General features: G+C 41.5%; 1 pseudogene; it reads right to left on the bottom strand.

Annotated features, from left to right (window-relative positions):
- Nucleotides 1–1,414: 1,414 nt before the first annotated feature.
- LOC122492371 lies at nucleotides 1,415–2,665 on the bottom strand (annotated as a pseudogene).
- Nucleotides 2,666–5,637: the final 2,972 nt, after the last annotated feature.

Raw genomic sequence — 5,637 nt, 5'->3', positions numbered from 1 at the left:
TTGTTCATTTATGATTTTATTTATTTGGGTCTTCCCTCTTTTTTTTCTTGATAAATCTGGCTAAAAGTTTATTCATTTTGTTTACCTTTTCAAAGAACTGGCTCTTGGTTTCATTGATCTTTTCTATTTTGTTAGTCTCTATTTCATTTATTTCTGCTCTAATCTTTTTCCCCCCTTCTACTAACCATGGATTTTGTTCATTTTTTTTCCTAGTTCCTTTAGGTGTAAAGTTGGAGTGTTTATCTGAGATTTTTCTTGTCCCTTGGAGTAGGCCTTTATCACCATAAATTTCTGTCTTAGAACAACTTTCACAGTGTTTCAAAGATTTTGGACCACTGTCTTTTCATTCTCATTCTCATTTGTCTCCATGAATTTTTTAAATTTCCTTCTGATTCTTCATTTACCCATTAGTTGTTTAGTAGCATGCTGGTTAGCCATCACATGTTTGTGAAATTTTTTTCCTATGATTGATTTCTAATTTCATATTGTGGTGGTTGGGAAAGATTCATGATATAATTTCAGCCTTCTTAAATTTACTGAGACTTGTTTTGTGGCCTAATGTGATCTATCCTGGAGAATGTTTTATGTGCACTCGAAAAGAATGTGCATTCTGTTGTTTTTGGATGGAATGTTCTGTGTATATCTATAAAGTCCATCTGGTCTAATGTGTTGTTCAAAGATACTGTTTCTTCATTTTCTGCCTGTATGACCTATTCATTGATGTAGGTGGGATGTTAAACTTCCCTATTATTGTATTAGCATCAGTTTCTCCCTTTATGTTTATTAATGTTTGCTTTATGTATTTAGGTGTTCCCCTTTTGGGTGCATGGATATTTACAATTGTATTCTCTTGTTGGATTGATCCCATTATTATGTAATGACATTCTTTGTCTCTTGATACAGTCTTTGTTTTAAAGTCTATTTTGTCAGATATAAGTATTGCTACCTGGCTCTTTTTTTGCATCCATTTACATGGAGTATCTTTTTTTATTCTTCACTTTCGGTCTATATGTGTCTTCACATCTGAAGTGAGTATCTCTCTCTCTCTTTTTTTTTTTTTTATCATGTTTTCCTTTTAATTGACTACTTAATTCACATTGTTTCTTCTCTTGGCTGTTATTTTGGTAACAATTAGGTCCCCACCTCTCAAGAACATTGTTTCCCAGCAGGCTGACACAGAGCCATTGTGAACACAGGCCCCAAACTAGGGCTTTTGGAATAACAACAAGGACAAAAATAGCCTTTCTTTTCACCTAGGAAGGGATTGTGAATCAGAGGGTCCAAAGCTCCAGTTTCCAAACACAGAAAACACTGGGAGTTGAGGTAAAAATGGAAACCAAAATGCATCAGAAATGAAATATAGTATTCCCTCATATATTCAAGGTCAGGATGGTTTTCGAGAAAGAAGTATCTGATCATTTGGCCTCTTGTATTAGGAATGGCCCCACTCCAGCATTTTTAAAGAAAGATGTTCTTGTTTCTAATTCACTTCCTAAAGGGGTATGAAATCTGATATAATCAGTAAGAATAAATCAGCTCACTCACAAGATACTCCCAGATAATGTGCTGATCATAGCACATTATTTCAAAGTGACAAAATTCAGGATAATCTGAGAAAAGAATTCAAAAGTGACAGCTACATTTGCTGATAGGTTTATGTGAGACACACATACATGTTTTTCCAGTGTATATGTCAAAAGACCAAGACCATCAAGATAAGTTATTTTGTACATTATAATGCACAGAACAACAGAGGGAAGGACAGTTTCTCAGAGAATGACCAAAAGGCATTTTGCAAAAGGTTCATATCACTCCTAGGCAGAAGGACTGGAGCCCAGTGCCTTATGTCCTTTTATTAGTTTGACCCCTCCTTTTCTTTGGTTGCAGTGGCCTCAGTGGGAGCTGTCTCTTCTTTTTTTTTTTTTTTTTAAATTTTTTTTTCAACGTTTATTTATTTTTTTGGGGACAGAGAGAGACAGAGCAAGAACGGGGGAGGGGCAGAGAGAGAGGGAGACACAGAATCAGAAGCAGGCTCCAGGCTCTGAGCCATCAGCCCAGAGCCTGACGCGGGGCTCGAACTCACGGACCGCGAGATCGTGACCTGGCTGAAGTCGGACGCTCAACCGACTGCGCCACCCAGGCGCCCCGGGAGCTGTCTCTTCTAAACGTTCTGCTGACTTTTCCTCTTCCTCCTCCACCTCCTCCTCATCCTCCTGGGAATAGAGGTCAGGTATTTCTGCATACATTCCTGCATGACCCAGAACTGGTCTACACAGTCTGACCCCTTGACATCCTCTGTGCTATGGTAGAAGCAGGAAAAGGCTGACTTGAACTGTTCTTCATAGGGGCCACTGGCCATTCCCCCAAGACATGGGCAGTTCCAATTAATGTCTCCATTTGGCAGGATCAATCCATACTCTTCATATGGATCGTTGGGGTCATCAGCCACCAGCTCTGCTTTGCTGGAGTTTCATGGTCTTCTTTGGTCACAAATATAGTTAGATCCTTCCCTTCCTGCCAGCAGTAGGCCATGGTTTGCAGCTCAGGCACTCAGACCTCCCAGCAATAGTGGTGGGGGTAGCACAAGCAGAGGAGGGCTCACAGCTGTGACCTCTGAAATGAGTCTCTTGTAGGAAGCATATAGATTATTGTTGTTTTTTAAATCCATTCCACCACCCCCATGTCTTTTGATTAGAGCATTTAGACCATTTATATTTAAAGTAATTATTGATAGGAATGTACTTATTGCCATTTCGTTACTTTCTGGTTGTTTTTATAGTTCTTTGTTCCTTCTTGCTCTCTTTCCTTGTGATTGATGGCTTTCTGTAGTATTATGCTTGCTTTTCTTTCTCCTTATCTTGTGTGTATCTGTTGTAGGTTTTGGGCTTGTGGTTGCCATGAGATCCATATATAACATTTTAAGTATATAGCAGTCTATATTATGTTGGTGGTCACTTAAGTTTTAACACATTCTGAAAGAACTGCTTTTTTACTCCCCTGTCCACCATGTCTTACTTATATGTTGTCATATTTTACATCTTTTTGTTCACAACTTCTTTATTTCTAATTATGGCCTTTTCTTTTCCACTGAAAGAACGCTTCTTGTTAGTGGTGATGAGCTTCTTTAAATTTGTTTGTCTGGAAAACTCTTTATCTATCCTTCAATTCTGAATGATAACTTTGCCAAGTAGAGTATTTTTGGTTGTAGATTTTTTTTTTCTTTCAGTACTTTGAATATATCATGCCATTCCCTTTTGGCCTATTAAGTTTCTGCTGAAAAATTAGCTGATAGCCTTATGGGGTTTCCCTTGTATGTAACTTCTTCTCTTTTACTGTCTTTAAAATTCTCTTTATCCTTAACCTTTGATATTTTAATCATTATGTGTTATGATATTAACATCTTTGGGTTTATCTTGTTTGCAATTCTCTTTGCTTCCTGAACAAGGATTACCATTTCCTTCCTCAGGTTAGGGAACTTGTTAACTATTATTTCTTGAAATAAGTTTTCTGCTCCCCCCGCCTCCTTGTGAGACCCCTATAGTGCAAATATTTGTTCATTTGATGTTGTCTGACAGATAATTGTTTAAAGTTATTTCTTCCTTTTATTGTTCAATGTGGATGCTTTCCATTACCCTATCTTCCAGATCTCTGGTCCATTCTTCTGTATCGCTAATATACTGTTTATTCCTTCTAGTGGGTTTTTCATTTCAATTATTGTATTCTTCAACCCTGATAGGTTCTTTTTTATGTTTTCTCTCTCTTTGTTGACGTTCTCACTGAGCTCTTCCACTCTTCTCTCTAGTTCAGTGAGCATCTTTATGATTATTACTTTAAACTCTTTATTCAGGCATATTACTTTTCTCTGTTTTATTTAGTTATTTTTCTGAGGTTTTTGTCTTGCTCTTTTGTTTGGAGCATATTCCTCTGTATCATTTTGCTTGACTTTCTGTTTGTTTCTATGAATTAGGTAGAATAGCTGCTTTTCCTAACTTGAAGGAAAGTGTCTGATTTTGCTTGATTTTCTTATGTTTGTTTCTATGAATTAGGCAGAATAGCTGCTTTTCCTAAACTTGAAGGAATAGCTCTTTCTCCTAAATTTGAAGTATGGTCGTCCCCTCTATAGACTATGTATGCCTGGTGATTCTGGCTGTCTGTCTGGAGTCTTTGGGTGCTCCATGCTGAGGCTGCCCTAGTGGGAAGGCCAGAGCTGATGTGGATATAGGCTGGGACAATCCCAGGGCTCTTTGTGCAGAGGGTACCTTGGCAGGACAGCTGAAGCTGAAGTGGTGCAAGTCAGGAGGTCCTGAGGTTCTCCCTACAGAGGGCACCCTAGCAGGAGAGCTAAGGCTGAAGTAGGTGTGGGCTGGTGCAGTCCCTTGGCTCTCTATGCAAAGGTTACTCTGGCAGGACAGCTAAAGCTAAAATGGGGGCAAGCCAGGGTGTCCTGAGGCTCTCCATGTGTGTGTGTGTGTGGGGAGGGGTTCCCTGATGGGGTGGCTGGAGTCAAAGTGGGACATGGGCCAGGAGGTCCCAGGGTGCTCTATACAGAGGATGCCCTGGGAGGACAGCTGAAGCTGAAGTAGATACAAGTGAGGGCTTCCCAGGACTCTCTGCACAAAGGGTGCCCTGGTGGGGTGGCTGGAGCCTAGGCAGGAATCAGCCAGAGTTTTCAGAGCACTCTGCGCCAGGGGTGCCCTAGCAAGCCATCTGAAGTCAAAGTTGTATGGGCCTAGAGTGTTCTGAAGTGATTTGTGCCTGTGTCATTGTGTCACGATGGCAGTAGTGAAAGCTAACAGGAGGTATCCCAGTGTGCTGTATGCTGGGGTGGCCTCAGTGGGATGGCTGGGGTTAGTTTTGGCCAGGGACCCAGGACTCGCTGAGATAAGACGCTGGCTGGGATACCTGGACCCTGCTCCTGTCCATACTATCTAAGTGGAAAAGGAACACAACTGTGGCATTAGCCATCCCTTCTGACCCTGAGAGAGTTCCAGCAGCTTTCCCATCACTTCGCAGGGTTCTACGGCTAGATCTTTTATATTCCAGTTGTTTTTTTTCCCCACAGCTTTTTTTTTTCTGTGCCCCAGAGCATCCAAGGCTAGTGTGAACTATAGGCCCAGTGCTCACTGAGGCAACAGGCATGCTATGGCACCTGCACAGTTCTCCATCTGTGCTATCATGGTGGAGGGGGAGCGTAAACTGTGGCATTCACCAGCACCTCTGACCTGGAGAGAGTTTCAGCAGCTTCCTTGCTGTTTTACAGGGTTCTAGGGCTTCCTTTATATTCTAGTTGCCTTTTTTTTTTTAATTTGAGGGAGACAGCATGAGTGGGGGAGAGGAGCAGAGAGGGGAGAGAGAGAGAGAGAGAGAGAGAGAGAAAATCGCAAGCAGGCTCAACATTCAACACGGGGTCAAACATGGGGCTTGATCCCACAACACTGGGATCATGACCTGAGCTGAAATCAAGAGTCAGACATTCAACAGAATGAGCCACCCAGGCATCCCAGAAAAGCGGCAGTTTTAAAGGGCAACTAGGGGGTGTCAGCCAGTTGAGCAACCAACTCAATTTCTGCTCAGGTCACAATCCCAGGGTCGTGGTATTGAGCCCTACGTTGGGCTCTACGCTGAGTGCGGAGCCTG

The sequence above is a fragment of the Prionailurus bengalensis genome, chromosome C2 (assembly GCF_016509475.1).
Source record: "Prionailurus bengalensis isolate Pbe53 chromosome C2, Fcat_Pben_1.1_paternal_pri, whole genome shotgun sequence".
NCBI classification, from domain to species: domain Eukaryota; kingdom Metazoa; phylum Chordata; class Mammalia; order Carnivora; family Felidae; genus Prionailurus; species Prionailurus bengalensis.
Note: the sequence above shows the minus strand (reverse complement) of the source record. Positions and strands in the feature narration are given on the sequence as shown.